Raw genomic sequence first — 25,011 nt, forward strand, 5'->3', positions numbered from 1 at the left:
TTTTTTGAGTCAATAAATTTTCCATCGAAGACTTATTTAGAGAATGCAAGAAAATAAATAAAGTTTTAATTAACGAAAAACAAAAGCGCTTAAATTGATTCAATTTTTAAGAAATTTTAATGGAACTCTTTATGTTAACGCAGATTCTCTAAACATTTTTATTTACTTGTCTTTAAATACAAAGGAAGTCAATGCAATGAAGGCATTTTAGTATGAAAGAAGAAATATATACTGCTTTCCGGGGATGACATATTACTTTCCAACATTTAATATATGCCATTGACGAAGATTGTGTAATTTATTGATGTTATAGACATTTTTTTATAAAAAAAATATCAAAATTATTTAGCAGATTCTATAAGTATTTTTACGTCTCTTCTCAAACTTAATGTTTAAAATCCTAAGATATTCTAAGACCACAATTAGGACTGAAAATTTTAATTATTTTTTATTAAGTTGAATTTTGAAGAAAATTAATTCTGCTAGCAGATGTTTATCTTTTTGCATTCATTATCATTAATGATACTCTTATGTATTTTATAGAAAAAATAATGTCTTAATCTTAAAGAATCGTTAAACGTAATATATCCAAGCAATTAAAGAATAATAATACTCATTATCTAACAGAGAAATATAATCACACCTGAAATAAAGGTTGAAAGCTGGCACTAAAACAACCGGTCTGTAATGATAGGATTTTGCACATATGTACCCAATACTGTCATAGAATCAATAGCAATATATCAAAATAAGCAGGTATAAAATATTTTCGGATATAGAAATGATACTAAAAAGCGAACTTAGCATTTCATATTTCATGTGGGTTTCCAATTATTCCTTTAAACTAAGAAATCAATCACAGAATAGACGGGGTAGGTATGGTAGGGGTGTTTAGTGGGTTTTAGGGTTAACGAGTTCAGAAACATTCCTTTCACAAAGATCACAAATTAAACAATACAAGTAAAGGATGTGGAGTCATTTCTAAATTTAAACAAACATTTATTTAAAATAAAACAGGGAAAGATTTACAGGGGCAAATATTTACAAAAAGTTAGAAATGGGTTGAATACATGGAGATGCAATACCAACTAAATTAGATCGTTCTTAACAGGACAAACATGCTGTTAATTATTCGGAGAATACGTTAGCAAAAAAAGAATTTAATAGTTAATTATTAATCCCTATAGGAGTGGGATTTTTATGGGAAAAGTGATGCGCAGAGCGCTAAGGCTAGCTCAGAAGTTAGTCTGCTTCTGGCTTCGATGGAAACATCGCGGTCTTTTATCAACACCACAGATGGGGCTGTATCAGGAAAGTTGGGACTGTACTTATAATAACGTCTGTCTAATGAAAAAATAATCCAGCCTTTACAATCAACCAAAATAATATTTAGTAACTGAAATGCCTACATTCATAGTTCGATCGTGTAGCTGAAATTAGAATCTCGGAAGCAACTAAATGATTAGTTCAAGAATGTACTTATCGAAAAAAAAAAAAAAAAACAGTGTCTTGAAATTGCAATAGTTTAGGAATTGTGTTTCATATGGGGACTGAAAGTCATGCATGCCCTTGTAATAAAATATCATCGATTATTTCAAAAGTGATGTAACATCCAACAGGAAAATTGAATTTCGTAGAATGGAATTAACCTTTATTTATGTTTTCGCAAAACTGTTTGAATGGTTAAACTCATAATGATAATGATGCAGTAAATTCCTTTTTTTTTCATAACAACTAAAATTTCCGTAAATATCGTACATTAAAATTATAATCTTAATGTAAATTTACTATCGAACGAAATGAAATGTATAAAATTCGTTGTTATGAAACTAGCTCGTTAATTCTTTCAAAACAATAAGTTATTTTTGTCCCAACTTTCACTAGCTCTTTAAAATATTTTTTTTTAAATTAGTATCACGAGTTTATTTCGTATTTCGAGTGATTTAATATTATTTTCTTTAATGCAAAAATATAATTATCAACATTCTTTTTCTAATGTAATAAATTTACTTTTTATTTTTTATTTTTAAATTAAGTAAAGATATATGAATAAGCAAAAAAGCGAAAATCAAAATCAATATTTTTCGAAAAAAACTAGGGAAAATTATCCTTGCATTTGTCAAAGGATTTTATTTTTTTTAAAATTAATTTTTATATAAATGGTTTACAAAATGCATTTATTTATGAAGAATTTGAACTAGAACATTTATTAAAATATAATTATGTAGTTAATTAAATAAACTATGACCTACATCAAATCTTTATATAAAAAAGTGTATTCTTAATGAAATGAACGTAAATGGAATGGATTGACATGGCGAAATTTTGAAAGAAAATGGAAATAATTTGCAGAAGATAGAGACGAGATATTAATAAGAGAAGAAATAAATTTGAATGAATGCATTTCGCGAAGGCCTTGTAATTAATTCAATGAAAAACTTGCGGGAAAACTTTTGTCTCAGAAACTTCTCGAAAGAGACTTTTTTTACCCAGAAAAATTGATTAATAGTCGAGGATGTCATTTTATGTTAGAACTGTTAATTTCATTTGATCAAGAGTAGTATGTTTTTTTGCATGAAAGAAGTGGACAAATATGATTTTTCGTTTTGTTAATGGGGAAGTTTTGTTAATTTACAAATAATGTTTACCATTATTTGAAATTTAATAATAATAATAATAAAAAATCATTTAATTATGATTTAATAATAATAATAATAACATTTTAAATATTTCATAGTAATTTACTTTATTCCTGCGTGATTTTTTAATAAAAGTATTGTACTTCTAAAACTTTATAAAGCAAATCACATTCACTTTATTTTTTTATATGGGATAGTGAATTATTTGAAAAAAAAATAATTTACTCTATTTATATTAAATTATTACTTACAAGCTCTGCTTTCTAATTCATCAGAAATTATACAGTAAGTTTGACCTTAGAACTTTATTTCTGTAAAAGCATTAAATAATTTCACTTATCAAATAATTAAATGACTTGTCTTTATAATCAATATAATTAAATTCCTTGATATATCGTAGAAGTCAAATAATGTCGAACAATTTTTCAAACACTTGATATTTCCAAATTCTAGACTACAAAATAACCTCAAGACACTCGAGTGTAAAGAATGATTTACTATGTGTACTAAGAAAGCCAATAATATTAATTATTATTATCATAAGATCATGTTCTATGTTCATTTTGTTAGTCTGAAAATATTCTATCAATAAATCAATTCTTACCATATATTTGAGCAGAGTTTGAATCTTTCATGCATTATCATATGTTTGCACCCTCGCCTCAAAAAAATTGAAAAAGAAGACTGTCTCTATTAAGTCACAGGTTCAGAAAATATTTTAAACTTCCATTTAGATACTTTAGTTTTAAAATTTAACATTGATACGTTTCTCATTTTAGAATCAAGTAAGTTAATTTTCTTATAACCGTATGAATCATATTTATGAAAATTGAAAAATAAATGCAATAACTATGGCTAATAGATACTGCATATATTAACTATATATTTGAAATTCAAATATACAATTTTATATTAACAATGTTTTTCATATTGCAATATACAGTCGATATTATTGAAAAAATTGACATCATGAAATATCCTGTATTCTTTAATTTATGAAAAAATAAATTACTCCTATATATAAATATCGGCATAGTAAAAGAATACTTACTAGATATTTTTAAACGTAATATATATATATATATATATATATATATATATATATATATATATATATATATATATATATATATATATATATATATGCAGAAAATGCAGAAAAAAAAAGAAAGAAAAGTACGTCATGGATTAAAGGTTGTTCCACCTTATAAAATCGATCAAACTGCGGACAAGGACCAAGATAAACACAACTCTTTATACCTGAATATTAAAGGTTTGCTTAAACTTTCTATATTCTTCAGTAAGCCATTGGAGTCAACAAACGGCGAATGACTTTGAGAGGAAATAAAATTGGGAAGAATGCTTCAGGTATAAAGCAACCATGAAATAACTTAAGTTATTCCGGGCTTTCTAGTGGGTAATCTATTTGGTGAAATGTAATAAAATTCAACAAACTTAAATGATGGAATAAGTGGCTAAAGATTTTACAGAAAAATACTAGAGACATGCGTTTTGAAGATGATTTGTGGCCCTCTACAATTGAAAATATATATGTCAAATGTACTCGCATTTGTTTAATATCAAAACTTCAATGTTAAAAGTACAGAAAGTGTAATGATAGATGATAATGATGAAAAATGATAGATATTTAGTATATTCATTGTTCTGATATTTTAATACTGATAATTTCGATATTTTCCTGCTTTACTCATAAACTATTTACCATAAACACTTGTCTTTTTGCCGTCGTCTTGGCATAGGGGTAGCGCGTCTTCCCCGTGATCTGGGCGTCCAGGTTTGGGCATGGTTGTTCTTCTGTTGTTCTATCTGTGAGATGCGTGAATGTGCTCTCCTGTAAAAAGGGGTTGTGCAAGCGAATGAGTGATGCGTGAGTAGCAAAGTCGTACTCTTGGCCCTAGTTGGCGCTGCTATAAAAAATAAGAGACGTTCCCCTCAGGCTTAAATCGCTGTCTTCGTAACAGCGGGCTTGTCGGTGGCAAGTGCCATAAGAAACAAACAAACAACAAACTTGTCTTTCTGCTGGATCTTTTAAAGCTGATCATGGGCATGTCCGTGTTGATTTAATGACTACCTAACGAAATAGTATTTGAAGATTCGTCAACTTATTTTTATTTTATTGCGTAACTTAACTGTTAAATTTCTGGATAATTCAAAACATATAAATTTATTTTTACAAACATAAGATTATAGGTTTGAATAAAGCTTCTTAACATTATCCTCATGGGACATCTCAGCTGCTCAAATTCACAAAAATCAACACTGGCATTCCAGTGAAAATATAAGATGAATATTTAAGCAATGCAACTTTAAAAAGTTGAATTCGTTTGAAATATTATTCTCTTAAACCTCGTACCTGGTATAAAAGAAGCATGAATATATCAGGAAAAGTGTTTCGTAATTTATTTCAATAATGAGCAAACGTTTGTCTTGACGGCACTTTTAATACTATATTTTTCTTTAGAAACGAAAATCTTCTTTAATTCTTCAAAAACTTACTATAATTCTTCAAACTATATTGGTGTATTTTGCCTAACACCAATCCATCAGAACACCACATGTCGTGCTTTGGATATACTACAGAAGTATATGTTGAAGTTTTAAAATCTTGTTTAGAAAAATACCATCAAAGGAGAAATTTAGAAGCATTGCTCTCTGAAATCTAACGATAACTAAATCAATATACGAATCAAGAATTTAATTTAAAAAGAAGCAGGCACTTAAGATATAATAGCACTTCACAAAATTATATAAAAAAAACTGTTGTAAAAATATATAAGATATTTTCAGACATTAAAATAATAAACAAATAGAAAATAATATAAAAATAAAATAGATATTCAGATAAATATAATATCTATTCCATACTCAAAATGCAACCTATATTTTATGGAATTTCAGATGGTAGATATTTCATGTAACTTAGTTATTTTGTTTTTCAATATTTTCTATTTATCTTCAAATTTTAAAATTCTAAGATATTGGTCATGCATTCCTGAAATTTGGCATAATGCAAAAAGATTTGATAAAAGAAAAAAAAAGTTCCCAATCATTTCGGTTTTCTTATATATATATTTATTCCAAGAACTTTCTAAAATGAAAGAAAGCGAAGGAGCAATATATTTTCTGTCATTGATTACGTGTTGCCTTTGGAGAAAAATCAAAAAATGAATTTTCTTCCTGGTCTTATTATTTAAGACCATAAATGTTTTATTTAACATTTGAAATGTTATCTTATTAATATAGCATGTGTATATAATAGAGAAATAAAATTATAAAAAAATATATCCAATAGGTCATATTAAATTGATATATTGACATACTGTTTTGGAACTAAACGATGATTGTTGAGAACAGTCCTCTTGTTTTGAATCGAAATCAAGTTACATACTCGAAATCTCACTGCTTTCCTAATTTCCTAACTGATAAATGCTTCGTCATTTTTTAACCCATTCTCACCAGGTTAGAGTCCAAATATCTCTTAATAAAAAATTTGACTACATATTCATTTCTGTTTTACTCTTTTTTATCGTTTTAAAACTTTTATTCTTTATATATTATTATCCTAATTAACAGATAATTGAAATCTATTTACTTATTTCATTTATATATCGATATTATCATTTTTGACAAGAAATATGTGCTTGAAATTTTGTATGGACCATCTATATGAAATGAAAATTAAATGTCTCTATTAGTCGTAATTTATATATTTCCACAATAATCTGAAAAATATACCTCTTACTTCGTTAACGCATCCTTAAAATTATTTAAAGTGATAAAATTATGATGACGAGATAAATTTTTGTTTTAATTAGATATTTTGTTATGCAAATATAACAAATGAAAGTATTAAACTGACTGCAGATCTAAACAATTTCTTTTATCAATCTTATTAAGTGGCTCCAAAAATGTTGAGGCCAGATTTATAAATAATATCACAGGTGTGCGATGCAAAGAATGTCAATAAAACATATAGTGTTTTTTACAGTTCTTTTGGATATTTATTGATCATAGAGAAATAATTTAAAAAATCCATCATATGCAGCTTTATGATAAATCGCAGTTAACATTTATGGACTGAAATTAATAGTTGGTAAATTAAGCTATTAAACAAGAAAAATGAAACTATTTAATATTTGTTTAATACTACTTTTGAATAGGTTACTGATTATTATGTATGCAATCCATATAAAATAATGAAATGAGACTGACAATTTATTTTACAAGTAGAATTTTAATCATTTATTTCATTTTATTTTCAGAATGAATTCTATGTAAGTATTTTGGATATAAAGACAATTGTTTAAAATCTGGAAAATGGATTTTTTGCTTCTTTCACCGATTGGTTATCATGTTTCATGACTGCAGTTTTCTCTTATCTCTGAATTACTCTCCAGATGTCTAGAATAACCTTGAAGTGATCCACACTCATTTCTCAACCCCTTGAGTGATATGAATTATATGGACTGGATATGCGAAAGAAGAGACACAAAACTTACAGTTATTACTACCCCAAGGTTCATCATCTCCTTCAGGTGATTACGATTCGTCATAAGAGTTAGGGTAACTCCAATCGATAATATAGTTATGTTAAAAAAAAAAACAAGCGGGAATTGTATAGATATTCGCAGCGATATATAATAAACATGAATAGGAAAAGTGAATTTTTCATATAGAAACTATGATCTGAAATCTAACAGCACTCACTTTGCAATTCTATCCTACATTGCCCACGTACTGGTTATAGACATTTAATATATTTAAACAAATGTCAGCTCAAGACAATTTGGAATTTTACACAGCAATGCAATTAAGATTCATTTCAAAATTTATGCTTCAGGATACAACAGCCTTGCTAACACTTTAAACATAAAAAAATACTGTCCTTCTTAATTTTTGGTAGTCTATAATAAACAGTACTTCAAATTCTTTCAGAAAATTTGAAAACTAAATTCAATTAAGAACGTCCAATGTAATAAATAAGAAATTTAACAAAATATTATGATTCTCATTGCATGTGTCAATAAATTTATATCTAGTACCTATAATAAGTGATGCATTTATAGAGAATTTATGGCGAACGTATACAATTCTAAGGACTTCAACATGCAAATAATTGCCTTTACGTTTCTTTCATTTATTTTCATATGGTGTAAGATAATATTCTGCAGAATTACAAAATATTTGCTAAAATTTTTAAATATTAGATATGCAGCCATTACATAATTCAACTACCTTCTCTTTTAATATAACAGATGGCGTTACCTTATTAACATCAAAGTATATTTCCCATGATCCTTCTTGGAGGTCATTATTAGATTGCTAATAATTGCGTTCTAAGTGATCGCTGTGTATTTTTCGTGTTTGGGTTTGTTTTGTCTTGTGAAATGTGGAACTTAGAAAATAATTAAATAACTGTTAGCATTCATTATTTTTATTTACCTGATAATGAAGTCAAAGAGAGTTTCGTCTCTCTACATATATTTAAAAGGAAATTTTTGAATAATATACATTATCTTAAATGTAAAAAAAAAAGATATTCAACTAAAAAGAAGCTATTATACCAATCAAATATTTAACTATTGCTTTATTAATAACGACTTAATTCCAAAATATTTTGAAGTATTGAGATTTTTCTAAGTAATCTCTTCTTTAGATGGTCTTTCGAGACATTAATATCAGTGTCGGTTCGAATTAACTCCAAACAATCAACTGAGGGAAATGTTTATTAGAATCTGTGTGAAACTGGATTATTCCAAAACAATTGAGGCATTTTTTTGTTTTATTTTCAAAATCTAATAAGAAAATAAGAAATTATTAAATCCTTTAATCCTACTTTATTCTTAAAAAAATCCTGTAATTAAGTAATATTTATTTACTAGACATTTTCATTTAATTCACAACATGGAAGACTTTTTATAATTGCATTTCACACGTTAATCCGCATCGGAGCAGAAATGAATAAACGGTGTAATGTAAAGAAAGAAATCACTGCTTTTAATTAAAACAGTACATTTTTAATCAGTTTTTGTCTTTTTTTTTTTTAATTTTTGGAAAATAATGAATGAAATTTACTTTTTCAGCTGACAATGCGTATATTTAATAAACTTATTTTCTTTTGATCATAAGTATTACTTTAAGGAAGAACATAAAATATATATATATATATATATATATTTTTCTTCTTTAAATCTTTGCTTTCTTTGGAGAAAGTTCACTAACTATCAAAGAAACTACAAGTGCAAACATGCTATATTAATTTTTGCGCTAATTACATTTTATTTTTCTGCTTAATACTCAATTATTGCTTTCTTTTTAACTTGAACAATGCCATTTTTTTTATCGAAATACATTATTTTCCCTTCAGAAAAAATAGAGATAAATTTAAAATAAAAACTGAATAATAGAAGAGTTAAAATAAAAAGAAATGGAAAATATTTTGAAGGTTGGAAAATAATTTCTAAAAAAAAAAAAAAATCTTGAATAATATGCCTCTTTCTTCTTTTTGTGACATAAAGAGGTAAACCTAATGGGTGATGGTGTGAAAGTTTAATTTAGATGTCTACGAACTTAGTGAAAAGCATGCAAACCAAATTTCGTTTAGGTGAATCATTGTGTTTTCGAGCTGTTCCGTTCACATGCACGTATTTATATAGTTCGACAGATGGACATCACATCGGCGTGTTTGGTCCAAAATTGAATATATATTTGATTTCTGATGATAAAATAGTATTTATAAATAATCTAATTAAATATACATATCTAAAGGGTACCTATAAATACATTATAAAGTATAAATAATAATATCTATATTATAAAGAATATGATGATTAAAGATTAGTGTACTAACAAATAATTTATTTACCTAGCTACTAGTGATTTTAAGCTATCGAGTTCAAATGTGCTCAGTCAAAAAGACATTGTGGGGAATTGAACCTGGGACCTTGTGGTTCGCAGCCCAGTAACATGACCACGATACAAAAGCAATAGCTAAGGTAGAGCAGTTGTTAACTGGCTTATAAGGTTTCACCACAGACACTTCCTCCAGTAAGTCGGAGGGGAGACGAACGATATGGCTGCTGAGTGGTGATGTATTAGCTGTTGAGTCTAATGCGCCTGTACCCATTTGAGTAGCGCCCAGCGCTATGGCGAGCGTATATGTGTGAGTGGTTGCTCTTGCGTCAAGTGAGTCTGACGGCTTTGGTTTGCTACGGGTAGATGGCGCCACAACAGCTGTACGAAGGTTGAAAATTCATTGTCCGAGGTCACCAATGTTGCGAATTAGTATGAGTGAGGATAGAACCTGGGACCTTGTGATTCGCAGCCCCGTAACATGACCACGATACAAAAGCAATTGCTCGGGTAGCGCAGTTGTTAACTAGCTTATAAGCTTTCACCACAAATTCTCTCAAACTGTTTTCGTCCAAAATTTAATAAAAAAACACCCATACGTTTGTTGTTAATACCATATAACTAACAATATATCTATAGTTGTTGCATTTTTAAACAATAGCAGTCTTACATAAAAAGAGGTACAGAAAAAATAGAAAAGATTCTAAAACAAAACGCAATTCTAAATAACAAAAATTTAATTCCTAAAACTTACTAAAATTTTAATTTTGCATCATATCGAGTGATTTATCGACGACACTTTTCTATTTATCATACAACAGCTGGTGTTAGCATTTAGGCATATATTTGGGTGAAACATTAAGACTGGAGACAAATTATTGTGCATTTAACACAAAAAGAGTATATAAAACATATTTCGAAATAAAAAAATATGTTTTTAAAATTAATTTTATGTGTAAAAGTTCTTTAAAATGCCCATATGTATACAATGTTTATTCAAAAATAAAGAACAGATTAAAAATATTTATTTTCAATGAACAACAACAAATAGATTCGCATACGATATATCAATGGATAATGGAAAGTTTAAAGTTTTATTTTATGAGACCATATAATCCAGTAAAGTGATGCCGCTTTTCCTGAGGGATTATTATTTTATTATAAAACAACAATCTCTCAGGAAAAATTATGTGTGTTGTAATAAACAAAGAGAGAATCCTTTTTTTTTATTGCAGTGTAGTGTGCATTTGGTTTTAAGTTCCGCCTAGTCATAACTAGAATTGTTTATATATATATATATATATATATATATATATATATATATATATATATATATATATATATATATATATATATATATATATATATATATTTGAAGAATATAGAATATATAGAATTGTTTATATATATATATATATATTTTCGGGTCACGAGGAATCATTATTAGACAATGTCTGTATTTCCTCACAGAAAAAAATCCCTGTCTTTGAATCCCTGCCTGAGGGTGACCCTTGAAAAAGTCTTCAGGCCGGATTCTTTTTTTTATATTTTTTATAATTTTTTTGGTGTAATTTTTATTTGATTTTTTGTTTTTCCTATTAACTTGATTCTAATACTTTTGTATATGTATATATATATATATACATCGTTTCACGGTGTTTGTGTTCTCCTTCGAACCGGCTAGACCAATTTTTATGAATTTTTTTATGTGCTTTTGGTAGGTATGAGAATACGAGAATAGGTTGTAAAGTATATTTCATAACGCTAGGTAATTAGGGTGTCCCTATCCCGTCAGTCCACGTTCAAGTACGATGATGAGATCAACGCTTGCTTGAAATCATCGCCACTGTGGCGTAATGTTGAAAAATTCCAGCTAAAAATAAACATGCGTGTCCAAATGCTACAAGATCCATCTGCTGACACATTCTCGGACCAATTGTTAGATATCGGTGATGGCAAAGTTGTTGTCTATGAAAGTACTGGATGCATAAAATTGCCCACTAATTTCTGCACTATCGTTGATTCGCAAAATGCTCTCATTGACCGCATATTTCCCGATGCACTCACACAATACATGACTGATGCGTGGCTGGCAGGAAGAGCCATTTTGGCAGAAAAAAATGGGGACGTCGACGATTTAAACTTCAAGATACAGCAGTCGCTGCCAGGTGTTTTGGTATCATAAATTTGCCATGCTAACGAAGCTGTAAATTATCCAACAGAGTTTTTGAACTTACTGGATTTGCCAGTCATGTCACCACACCTTCTACGACTGAAAGTTGGATCTCCAGTTATTTTACTTCGGAATTCGAATCCACCACGGCTGTGCAGTGACACGTGATTGGTCATTAAAAAATTGATGAAAAACGTTATCGAAGCCACCATTTTGAATGGCAAATTCCTGAACAGAAAATGTTTTGCTGCCACGAATCCCAATGATTCTCACAGACATGCCAATTGAATTCAATTTTCTCTTAGATTGGCATTCGCAATGACAATCAATAAGTCGCAAGGCCAAACGATGTCTGTTTGCGGCTTAGATTTGGACACACCATGTTTTTCACACGGACATGTGAATGGACATGTAACACGGATACGTGGCATGTTTTCGCGTGGGCAAACAATCGAGCTTATTTGTATTGGCTAAAAACGGATTGACAAAAAATATTGTAGACTCAATTGCTTTTCGAAATGAATATTGATTTTCTTTATTTCCTTTTTATACTTTAGGATAAAAAATGTATTACTTTTTTCACTTTAATTTTAACTTTTGTGAGATCAAACAATGCATAAGTTCGTTACGTTAATGAAATACATTGTATTGAGAAAATGAAAGGTTGGTGTTTTTTGTTTCTATCAGCGATCATCGTCTACAGAGCTCCATTCCTCTTTCTGCCATAGATCCCGTCTCCACACATTTAAATTCATTCGTTATTTTTTAATCAACAACCAAAATATTCACTAGAAATAATTTTTTATGGCAGAACAACGTTTGCCGGGTCAACTATATATATATATATATATATATATATATATATATATATATATATATACTTATCATTGAGACAACAGACATGTCTAGACAATATGTATGTGTCACCTTTCTGCTGTCATTCACAATCTGCGAGATCTAATTGTTACAACACTAAGCTCAATAATCAAGGATCAGTTATTTTGCGTATGATAAAGAATGAGCATCGTCCAATAACAAATCAAAACAATGAATTTTCAATTAAATTATTCAGCCGCAAACAATTCATAGCTTCAAAATACAAAATGGTAATATAATAAGCTTATTAAAAAGCTCTTAAAAAGACTGATTCTAACCACACAAATAACTAGTAGAAGGTTGCCTATCGGCAGACGGCATCCTATTAATATGTCAAGATGGCATGAGATTCATTTTTGCCTAATATCATATGTAACTCTGACCTTTCATGTAATAGAATTTCGAACCCGCAACGTTGAGATCTTGAAGCCTCTAGTCACCAAGTGGACATTGTATATTCGACAAATCAAAAACAATAAATTTCAGAGTAGATTGCGATGCTTTTATCTATGAGTAGAGTTCCATAAATAAAAGCTACTTCAGTAGTGATTCAACTATGACTTCTAAGGGACGATTCATATAAAAGAATTTATAAAGAAATAACCTTTTATTATGATAAGGTTATAATTTCCTCAATTTTGAATCTTCTTTCCATCTTCAAGGAGTTATAGGTAAATGAAGCTTCACCCCCTCCTCCTTAGAATTGAATGGTCTATCAACGACTTCTGCATCTACTCTCCGTTCCTCCTCCCGCACGTTTACACCAGATTAATTCAGATAATAACATGAGCAGATTGTTGGGAAGTGGCCCCTAATGCATAACTGGTTTTGTTCCAATCATGCATTGTCTAGGGATTTGTGTCATCAAGTAGAGCTCTATCCTCTCTTGATGTAATTACCAAGGATTTGGAGGTATCCTGCATAATATATTTATATATAAAATATCATAAACCGAATAAAACAAAATAAACAAACATTGTAGTTTAATTCCGAACGTTTTACTCGTGTTAAATGAGAAATACTCTCAGAATAAATGAAATATCTGTATTCTGTCCTTAAGCCAGTATAAATGTGTCACATAAGCTGTCGTTTTATATTTTAAAAATATGTTTTAAAAATGCTGGAATTGTTGATTTAATTAATCATATAATTACATCTTTAAAAAATTGTGTGCTGTTTGCGAAGATTTCGGTATTTCCATGAAATAACAGAAGCAATTTTAAATTTAAAGAAATTTATTACTCAGAAATTGACTCACGATGTATATGCCAAAGTACATAAATTATACTTTAAACTTTATAATTCTAATAAAGCAAACATGTTCCAGTACATAAGCAAACTGAAAAATATATGGCCCAAATTTAAGCTTTGTCCTGAAGAAAAAAAATTGTATGTTCCTTCATTATCCTAATGTAATCAGTAATTAATACTTCATTTCTGGAATTATTAACAATATAATATCTGTATTTTATTTGCTTCGTAAAATTCTGTCTCGCAAGATTTAAATGGCAATTATAAGTTACTGGGATATATTTATTTGAAAATTGAGTGAATTGAAGAGAAAATCAATGATCATAGCATGAATGCCGATTCAAATTCTTTTGATGTTCAAATGCTATTGGATCTTGGAAAAGCTTCTTTTATTCAGCTATGCTTGAATTCATTGAAAACAGTTTCTGCTGAAATAAATCCCATATTTTTTTCTGATGCTACTACAGAAATATTTTCTTTTAAAACCAGAAACTTCTGAACATTTAATCTTTAGGCCGAGAAAATCGTAGAAGTTTAAACTTTTGCAAAGCTCTTACGTAAATCTAGTATATATTATTTAATATCTTGCTTTTTGATTGGTGCCAAAACTAAAAATATAGTAAAAAATGCTTGTAATATTTTTCGTACAGCTTAAATGTAAAATAAAATACTTAATAAATTAATTAAATAGAAATTTAATACATCTGACATAAATGTTGTGAATTTTTCTGTTGAATTCTTTAAATGATTTCTGTGTTATGACAACATTAATTTGATTTAAAATAACTTGGATTGCAATATTTTAATTATGGCTGTTATGAATTTTATGACTGTAATTATAAATAAGATGAACATTTTATATCCATCTTCCTCTATACGTTCTTATGAAGATTTTAAAAAGAATAATAAGACATGTCTAACAAATAAATAAACCACTGGGAATAAAGTTTTTAATTTTATAACTCAAAACATTCTTCCCAATTTAAATACCCTTCATGATCATTTCAGTAGAAAAGCAAATGATTATTTTTAAATGTGTATGCATTTATTAAAAGTTCCTTAAAACATTAAACATTTTAAATATCAGTCTGAGTTTAAAAGAAAACAACTCAACTTATTTTTCATTTAAGCTGTTTCTCTGAGAATGAAATATACTACGCCTTTTATGAAATTTAAAAGAAAGAGCAAATTAATCACGATCAAACAAATATTATCTCTTGTTCTTACTACTTTAGATTAGAATTAATCTTTCTATCGAACGTTTAGATATTTATTTCGTTCATTTCTGTTGAAGATAAGAGTATGCCATAAAATATTTTAAAGAGTCATTGAAACATTTTATAATTGGATTGGTGCTAGATAAATTTTTTATTCCCTTCGTTTAAGTTATTTTATATTTTTATATATTAATGTACTTGGAATAATAATAAAAAACTGGGAAAATTAGGCTTATAACATAATAGTAATTACCCTTATTTTGCATTGTGCAAGAAAAAATAATATTTATCATTTATAATTTATAATGCAGGAGATTCATTATATTTTTTTACATTGAAAATTCATGTTCTTTTTTATAGGAAATGAAATATTGAAATAAATTAGAAATGAAATTTACTTAGATATGAATTTAATATTATGAACATTTAGTTATGACAACATTTGAAAACACGTTAGTATATATAAACAAATATATATGTAATTATATTTTAAACTCTTAATTTAATCCAAATTAATTTCCAAAACTTTATCTTAATTTAGCCCATAGTAACTTCATACTAAAAATATTCTCTTATTTCGTGATCCCATTCCACTTTCGGTTTAATGAATCCCTTTGTAAAAATAATGCGCCATCAGTACTACGTATCAAATGATAGTGATACGTTTGCCCTTGTCAAAGGTCATTCTATCTGCACGTGGCCGGAAATCCTATGTTATATAAGACTAGTGATCATTTGTTTCGTTCCTTTTTGTCCCTTTTGCCTTCATTACTTCTGCTTTTGTGCCGCTCTGCGTCTTCCTGTTAATAATTATGCTTTCCTGGATGGATACTAAAGAGCAAATAAAACGAAATTAAAACTACAAAATCTCTTCACTGCTTCGAAACTGCATTCTACTTAAACCAAAATATGTTACATATTATTTAGCCGACAGGATTCGAAATCCATTACATATATATATATATGTGTGTGTGTGTGTGTGTGTGTGTGTGTGTGTGTGTGAAGCTTTGAGTACAACACAGAAATAGAATAAAAAGACAAATTATATGCAACATATTTACATAGCCTAATTATATTGAATATTTTTTTTTTGTCTAATAAGTAAAATCTGACTACAAAATATTCTCCTTCTCATATCCTTGTGAAGGTAAATTTTTCAGTGATTTATTTTCATCATATTAAATTTTTTCGACTCATAGAGAAAACGTAGTTCTCCTTGATTAATTTGTGTTTGTCGCCATAACCTAATGCTGAATATATTTATAAATAGGATTGCAATTATAAGATATCAAAGCACCTATGGACTAAATGTCAAAAAATTTTAATAAATTCATTTAAAAGTGCAAGAAAAGTTGCTGAAGATACGAATGTGATGAATTCTATAAAGAATTAAATATGAAAAATAACTGATTTACAATTCACTGAATATACTATGAAGATATGTTTGAAGATAATAGATATCAAATTTTATTTCTAATAAAATCCATATCCTTGCTTCTGTTGCATTAAACATCACATTTTACTAGAAGAAACTCTTTTTCAAACAAATTCTACAAAATACTTCAGTTTCCTCTTAAACATAAAAAGAGAAAATTTCGAAACTTGCAAACTGGCTCCTCAGAGTATAAACGGACTCCTCTCTGAAGACTTACTTATCGAATATCACGCCCGAGAAACAGAACGCTTTATTTTAGTCCTTGAAATGGAAATAAGCGGACCATGTAATAAGAATATTTATTAGATGAATGGTGGCAGCACAAATTTCAAGAATCCCAGGAAATAAATGCTTCAAACTTGCTGGAGGAAATGCTTCAAGGGACTTTTCATGCAAGGGAATAGAAGTGAGATGCCGCTAGTTTTAAAGCGCAAAGAAGTTTTAGCATGTGCATTTTATTTCTGTTGAGGAATTTTTATATATTTCATTGAAAAATATCCTTTATTGATTATTCATTGACACATATCTTATATTACATATTACAAGATAAGCTCATGCACTAGATTACTTGATTTTTTTTTATCTTTGGAAAAACTCTTAACAGTAATTGGAGTATTGTCATATGTCATCACAATCACGATAACGTTTTTGAACACACATCGCTCAAAAATAACGCAGTACGCAATGAAGTCACCAGCTCATCATATTAAATATAAGAAAGAGAAATCCATCTATCTCTCTCTCTCACCGTATGTGTATTGGCGCTCAGCACGCCATATAGTTTGACTAAGAATTATCAGATTTGGAACAGATATAGTTTGGAGGATTGGAATGTGCACCTCGGAACGATTTTTTAAAATTTTAATTAATTAAGAAATAAGGTAGATTTTGATGTTTATTTAGAATAAATGCGTTAACAGCTTCCTTAAGAATGTTAATAATTCCCCAAAATATTCACGCTCAAAATTAATTTTTACACCGTTTCGAAGTTTAACAAAAATTTTAAAAAAAAATTCAAATGATGCCAATTTAATTACTGTAAAATAATTTAGTCAAAATTGAATTGGCTTTTAAACAGATTTTTTAAACCTATTTCACAACAATATCTTTATTATTGTGAATGAAACGAAAATCCTTTTCGTTGTTTCATCAAATATTTGATCGCCTGATTTTCTTCCACTGTTCAAAGCCAAAGAAGAATTGTATTTAATATCTATATAGACAGTCAAAATTTAAATGTAACATCATATTGAGCTATGATGGAGACCAGCAAAATAAAATATTTTTGCCGCACCATTCAGATATTAGCAGAAAGATAATTTATCTTTTGGAAAATAACAGAGGGTTTGAAACATCTGAAATAGAAAAGTGTTCATTTAGGATCTGTGGCAAAGTAAATGCAAAAATTCATATGAATACGTTATTAGATACGTCTACGGTGGAGTGCGATGAAACATTCCATACATCATTGTATGCTAGTTAAAACATTATACACTCACCTGTGAGCTAATTCGTCTAACTCTCCTATCAGTGCTCGGATAAAAATTATCTTGTTTGAGAAGGCATTCGTAAGTCACCTTTCTAAAGTATCATAATTTTTTTATGAGATTCAGAACTGGAGAACCTGAACAATGAGTGTTTGATGGCGTGAAGTGCTGCCATTCATAGAAATAATTTATCATTTAAAAGGCGAACATGATACGACATAATTTCATCAATACATAATGAACTGATCGCAGTGATAATTGTAAAATTTATATAGGTGCATGCGGGCGATTGTCACTGAATTCGGCTTACACCAGAAACTTGCGTATCGTATATAAACATTGTATTTGGGTATTCACTGGACGAATAAGCAATACTAGTTGACAGCTACAAATCAATAATAAACTGCACCTACTCACATTTGAAACATGTATGCAAGTTTGATTAGATTTCACTGTGATGCTCCATAGACCATCACAAACGAAATGGTAGGGAGTACTCTCGACAATTGGTCACATATAATTTCTAGATCTATAGCGTTTCTTTTCACAAACATCTGACTTCGTTTTTTTTTGGAAACTTGTGACAAACAGAAGGCTCATTAGTCTCCAGCTGATTTATAGAGCATTATTTCCTTTTTGCTAATTCAAGAATTGGTTGTTTCTGGGTATTGCATTTCTAATAGACTTTCCTCGTTACGTTTGATACCCATTCCGGTTATTGTAAAGTCTTTCCATAGCCATGGAACAACGTTGCATACGATGTTCAACTCCTTGGTAACATTTGATATGTTTTTTTTTTTTTACTTTTCATCTATCTTACTAAAAATACAGCAACACATATACATACATCTGTTACAGCATACATCTAAGGGATTCCGATAAATTAAAATTCTTGAATTAAATCTGTCATGTAAATTTTCGACTTGGAATAACAACTCTCCAAACGTTTCAAATCCTTTAAATCAAATAGCAGCACTATCACGTACCTAGCAGATCCAGAAATGCTAATATGCGTACACATTTATTACTATATCCGAGATTTCACATTTACTATATCAGACATAATTTCACATATCTTACTTCCATTTTCTTTGTAATCAATAAATGTGATAGTGCCATCTATCCTTAGCCATTTTCCATTAGCATATAATTAGCATATAGAATGCTGTATAAGATCAGATATAATTAGCATATAAATGCTTTTTTGATATACGAAGGTTTCGCAATTGCTTTGAAAATTTGAAGATGCAATATTTTTGTTTAATTTGGAAGAAAGATTGAGGAATCTCGCTAAAGGTTGTAACACCATGAATTGTTTTTAAAAAAATTAGACTGATTGTCATGAAATTAAAAATGCAGGCTTGAATTTAAAATAAAACACTACTCCGAATCATATCGTACCATTATTTTTAATTTTTTACATTAATGTGTTGATTTAAAATGTTGAGTCTGCTGTTGTACATTTGTAATCCTTTATTCCTTGTTCCTTTTTCAAGCACAACATTTGAGTCAATAAATAAAATTCATATCCTTTTACTTTCTTTCAAATCCAATATTAACTTACAATATTGGTAACAAATTATAGGAAAATTCTAGACTTCTTATCAACAGTATCGAAAGAAGTTTATAAAAATAACGCAAATTTTTAATAAGAACCTAGTTAATACTTACAAGATTTTATAATTCAAAGAAAGAAATAATTAAGAAAATAATTATTTGAATGATCATAGTAAAGGTTAAATTCTTTTCAAATTATGTTCTTATAACTGGATCATAAACGAGAATTTGCATGTTTTAGTATCAAATACCAAACAGTATAACGATCTTACTTCAGCAGAAATTAAGGCAACTTTTATGACAGCATATGAGGAACTAACAACCCTATCAATGGGCTCAAGAAATAGTTTTACGTATACTGTCATGAGAAGGAAAGTTTTGTTGTAAGACTTTCAGCAAAAGAACAGATGACAGGGCTTAGATTAAATGTCTCGATAAAGCAATAAAAATTGACAAAATAAGTGAAAGAACACGATCTATAGCTTTTGTTTCAATTTCAACGGTTACAGCGATTTGCGGAAAATTTTATGGCACTTTTGGAGAAAACTTGCATTAGTGTTATTGTTGTAAAAGATAATTAATTTATCCCTCAAATGGTAAAAGTTTGCCCATTAATGTTTCAATGGACTTTTAGTTTTTGAATGCGATGATAATATAAATACTATACCGATAAAATTGTAAATAAAAAAAGAGATTCAAATTTTTAAACATAATGAGTTTAACTGAATTCTGAAAATTTATACAGAATGTCTTTTTAGCCATTTGCATTACTTAAATTTGATGCAGTTTTACAAACTGCATGAAAGAAGATAATTCAAAGAATAGATAATTTTCTTGAGCTGTAGCTTATTTTTCATGTAGCATAAAATTATAAGACATGTTTTTTTTTGTTATTTTATTATACAAAATCAGATATTATTGATCTTAGAAGTTTATGAAATAGTGGTTATTTGGTCAAAACCGGATAAAATATAAGCAATATGTGATAATGCAAAATATAATTACTTATCGAAAATATGAGTTATATTGACAGGAAACAAAAAGATATTGATATTGCTTTTTATTTCCGTTCAAGTCTTGATGTTTATGTAAAGATAGCATCCTATTCTTGATGAGATAAAAAAATAATTAGAAAGCGAGGAGACTTATAATATAAATATTTTCGACTGAGTTCGAGCGATTTGATAACATAAAATACTATTTAATATTTGAATTTATCGTTATTTACTTTTATACTTTTATTCAAAATGTTCCAGAATGGATATGAGGATGTGTGATGCACTTTTAATGAAAAAAACCTTTTATAGTTTGAAATATTTAACTTATAATAATATATCCGCAAAAATTATTTTGAAATTACGATTTCTGTTCTAGCTAAATATTCACAGAATTTGCACTTTTTTAAAGTTAAAATTTGGGATTAATGGTTTGTTATTTAGAAAATGTTCTAACAAATTTTTCAATTATTAAAAGCAGTTATAGATTATTAAAATGTTAAATTATTTATCTAGATCTTCTTTATAGCAAGAAACTCTTAATATGCCAATTATTTCATTTTTGATTTTTGCATTTGAAGATATTAACAGACCAAATAACAAACGAATAGCAGGTACATTTTAGTTTTATTTATCTAGACACAAATTAAAAATATTTGGATTACAAAATTGTATTGACAGGAATAATTCACAATGATCTTTTATAATCGTCTACACAATTGAATTTAAATTTAATTGAATAGAGTTTCAACAAGGCTCAATAGGAGGAAGTTATTGATTATAATCTGTATTACAAATGTTAACAGAGACAGTTTAAATCAATATCCTTTAAAATACAATATCACAAACAAAATCAATCTCTATTTTTGTGTAAAAGATTAATTCTAAATTTGTAAAAGTAAAATTAAAATAGTTATAAGTTATTTAGAGATTAAAAAAGGACTTAGAATGATAAAATTAATCGAAAAATGTTTTAAAATGATAGGATTTGTAAAAATGCGTCTTCGCATAAAGTTAAAGATATCTTATAAATTCATTATATTAGAATTAGAATATATATTATTAATAGTTAGGACTATCATTGGTTGCTCAAGATTAGAAATTCCAATACTTATTTCTTTTTTTTTAATAATGAAAACAAAAGTCCATATGAAATTTAAAATAAAGTATGGATATTATGTTACAAGAAAGAAAAACTTTAAAAACTACGATTGAACCAAAAATGACAATAAGAAACTTAAACATAACTCTTAAAACGATGATTTTAAAAAATAATTTTCGTATAAGTTAATCAGTTACTCACAAATATGAAATTCGTATTAACTTGCATATTTCTCAACTTTTTATAAAATTACTTTTTTTGTGTGTGTGTGAGATCAGAAATAAATAATTTGAAAAAAAAATAATTAGTGAATCCTGCAAGCCGGCTCGTTTCTTTAGAAATGATATTTGATGAATATATTATAGAAATTGTATGTAAATTACCATATTAAAAACGATAATTTTTTTAATTAATGAGAAGTATAAAACTTTTTGTTTATTTCATTTCATGTTTTCAATGATTTTCCCGAACAATATTAACAAAAAAAATATCAAAATTTATTTAGTTGACTGAATTAATAATTATTAGATCACAAGAAATCAAATATCATAAATAAATCAAATATCATTCAATCATCATTATTATACAAGAATACAAATATCATAGTGATTTACGAGCAATATAGAACTAACACATTTTGTTGGCAATCTTCTTTAATTAGAATGTATCCTTTCTTGGATAATTTAATCCTTTTGATATTGAGAATGGTAAAATCCAGAATGATTATAGAAGAATATAATTTTTGTCTGCAAAATGGCAAAGAGAAGTATGTTGAATAGATTGCATTTGAAGAACTTCCCTATGTGAACAAAACCAGGAAATGATTTTTTTTCATACAACAGGTATTAATGTGTAACTTAACCAGCAAAGCATGAGTGAAATACGGCTTTGAGATTAAAGGAGAATGTATTTTACAGATGAATGAACTGTTGGTAAATGTTTCGTAAAAAATGTGATATTATTAATCATTCTGCAATGTAGGAGGTAAGGTGTTTGAAAACTCTTACTACAAACTTTAAGGAGTAATAGATCACGTCTAGACATGTGCAGATTATCAGAAAGGGCGAAATCGTGACTCAACTTGTTAAGTGTTAGAGTGATTGTTGCGTGTTTTGAAATAAAATATAAAAATAACAGAAAAGGAATGAATAAAAACAAATAAACTTAAAAAAATGTTTGGGGAAATATTTGCAGAATATTATTGAAATTGTAGTTCCTCTCACTGATACAAGTTTTAAAGATCCTGCTTGAGGATTGAAGTGAGATAGTCAGAACATTGAGTGCTTGTGACAAAGAAGCTGGCGGTGATATTTTTGATGTGATACTAAAAATTATCAGAAACAATAGAGCTTTCATCGCAAAATAAATTCTTCGTGTTATCAAATTGGATAAAATCCAAACATATTTATCTAGATAATCAGCGCATCCATTCGACGGATTATAACAACTGATAATTGTCCATTAACAATTTTCCACTTGAGTAAGGTCCGTACACTATATGCTGATTTGTATTTGTGGAAAATATTTTATCATGTTTTAACCAATTATAACAAATATCCACTTTTAGTGCATTGATACATTCGTGGAGTTATTTTCACTTCGTATTTATAGGTATTGTAGCATTTGCATTACTCTATCTTCTCTTTTGGATAATAGATGGCGATGCCTAATTAGATAAGCATCCCATAGTGCATTGTGATTGTAATTAATGAGATAAGATTCTGTTCTGTTAGAGTTATACACACGTAAATGTCTTGTGTTTTGTGTGAAATGTTATCACTCAAGAAATGTTCCCGAAAACATGTGTCCTCTTGCTTCCACTGCTCGGATCATAATGATCTTCATTCCACTACAACATCTGTTTCTTATTTTATTTGTTCTTCGGTATGTACTTATGAATACATTATTTTTTTTAGAATAGACGTAAATACGATTTTGGGAATCTGAATTGTGATCCTTAGGAATATACGCTCAATAATTTCTAGAGCTTATAGCCGTATGACAAATGCAGCATGACCATGCACCTGAAATAAAATGTGCATGCAATACTTGTAACGTATGACCCAACTTACATAAATATTGAATCACAAATTTCTTTTTTATATTTGCTGCTTTATCCTTTCTTATTGATAACATGTGAGGAAGTAATAATTACAGATTGTCAGAAAACAGAAAGATTCTTATTAAAAAAAGTATGGTGGCTTCATAAAAAAATTCACAAGATTTGTATTGAGACTTTTGGAACAAACTCTATAGTCAAAATTTTCTTTCGGGTATTTCACTTACGATAGACATATGCGAATACCATTACATATTTTTTTTATCAAATATCTGCTGTTAAAAAGCATCTAAATTACTTATAAGCAGATTTTGAATTATTTGAAAGCAGATTTTGAATAACAAAAATAAAAGGTTTTATTGCGGTACAAAGATTTTTATTTCATTTATTGGTAACTTATGTTTTAGGCATTAACAATAATGATGCTGTTCTTTAAATACTTTTATAAAATTAATTTTGTATATTTGAAAAAATTTTGAATGTTCGGAATTTTACTGTGATGTAAAATACACTGATGTGCAAAACTTAAGAAATAATGTATATATTAAGCAGGTAGCCATGAAATTGTAGAAAAATTGTTATTGCGATCAGTAAAATGAGCACACAATTCAATAGAAAAGTGATGCGTATGCAAATGTCAGGAACAAAACATAATAGACGATGTGAGTGTACGCAAAACGCGTACAGTCGGGGCGTGCATCTCAAGATTACAAGAAAAGGAAGGGCGGAGGCGCAATCAAAGACATTCGCTGCAAGTGAAAGTGAGTATTTTCGTGAAATATGACTAGAAGAAATCATCTGGACGACTTTATACGTGAAAGAATAATCGGAAAGCTGGAGGAGGGACGCATTTTGACCAGTGTAGCTGGAGAGTTCGGAATCAACAAAAGTATTATTTCGTGCGCTTGGAAAGCCTTCCAAACAATAGGTATAGTTGTTAGAAAGCTTAGTGGTTGCTGCCCTAGAAAAACAACTGCAGTGGATGATCGATATATCGTCCTGCAAGCAAACAGAGACCGATACCAGTCAGCAAGCGCTACTGCTCAGCAACTGAGTAGAACAACAGTGCGACAAGTGTCGCGGTTTACTGTGGCCAGATGCCTTCACAAAGGTGGCCTATTCGTCCACCGTCCTGAACGCGGCATCCCTTTGAAAGTTGGTCATCGGTGGCACAATTTAGAATGGTGTAAGGAGCTCAAAAACTGGTCATCTCATCAATGGAGTAGTGTCCTCTTTACGGATGAAAGTCGTTTCAGTGCCACAAGTGATTCTCAATGCCAGTTGATTTAGAAAAAGGTCGGGATCTAGTTTCATCCCAGAAACATCATAGAAAGTGGCCGCAAGGGT

The 25,011-nt window shown here is 28.7% G+C and overlaps 1 protein-coding gene across 1 annotated transcript in view; it reads right to left on the minus strand.

Moving 5' to 3' along the window:
• Positions 1-25,011, minus strand: part of LOC129961761 (QRFP-like peptide receptor) — a 184,753-nt gene that overhangs the window by 74,945 nt on the left and 84,797 nt on the right. The window lies entirely within an intron of this gene.

The sequence above is a fragment of the Argiope bruennichi genome, chromosome 2 (genome assembly GCF_947563725.1).
Source record: "Argiope bruennichi chromosome 2, qqArgBrue1.1, whole genome shotgun sequence".
Taxonomy (NCBI): Eukaryota; Metazoa; Arthropoda; class Arachnida; order Araneae; family Araneidae; genus Argiope; species Argiope bruennichi.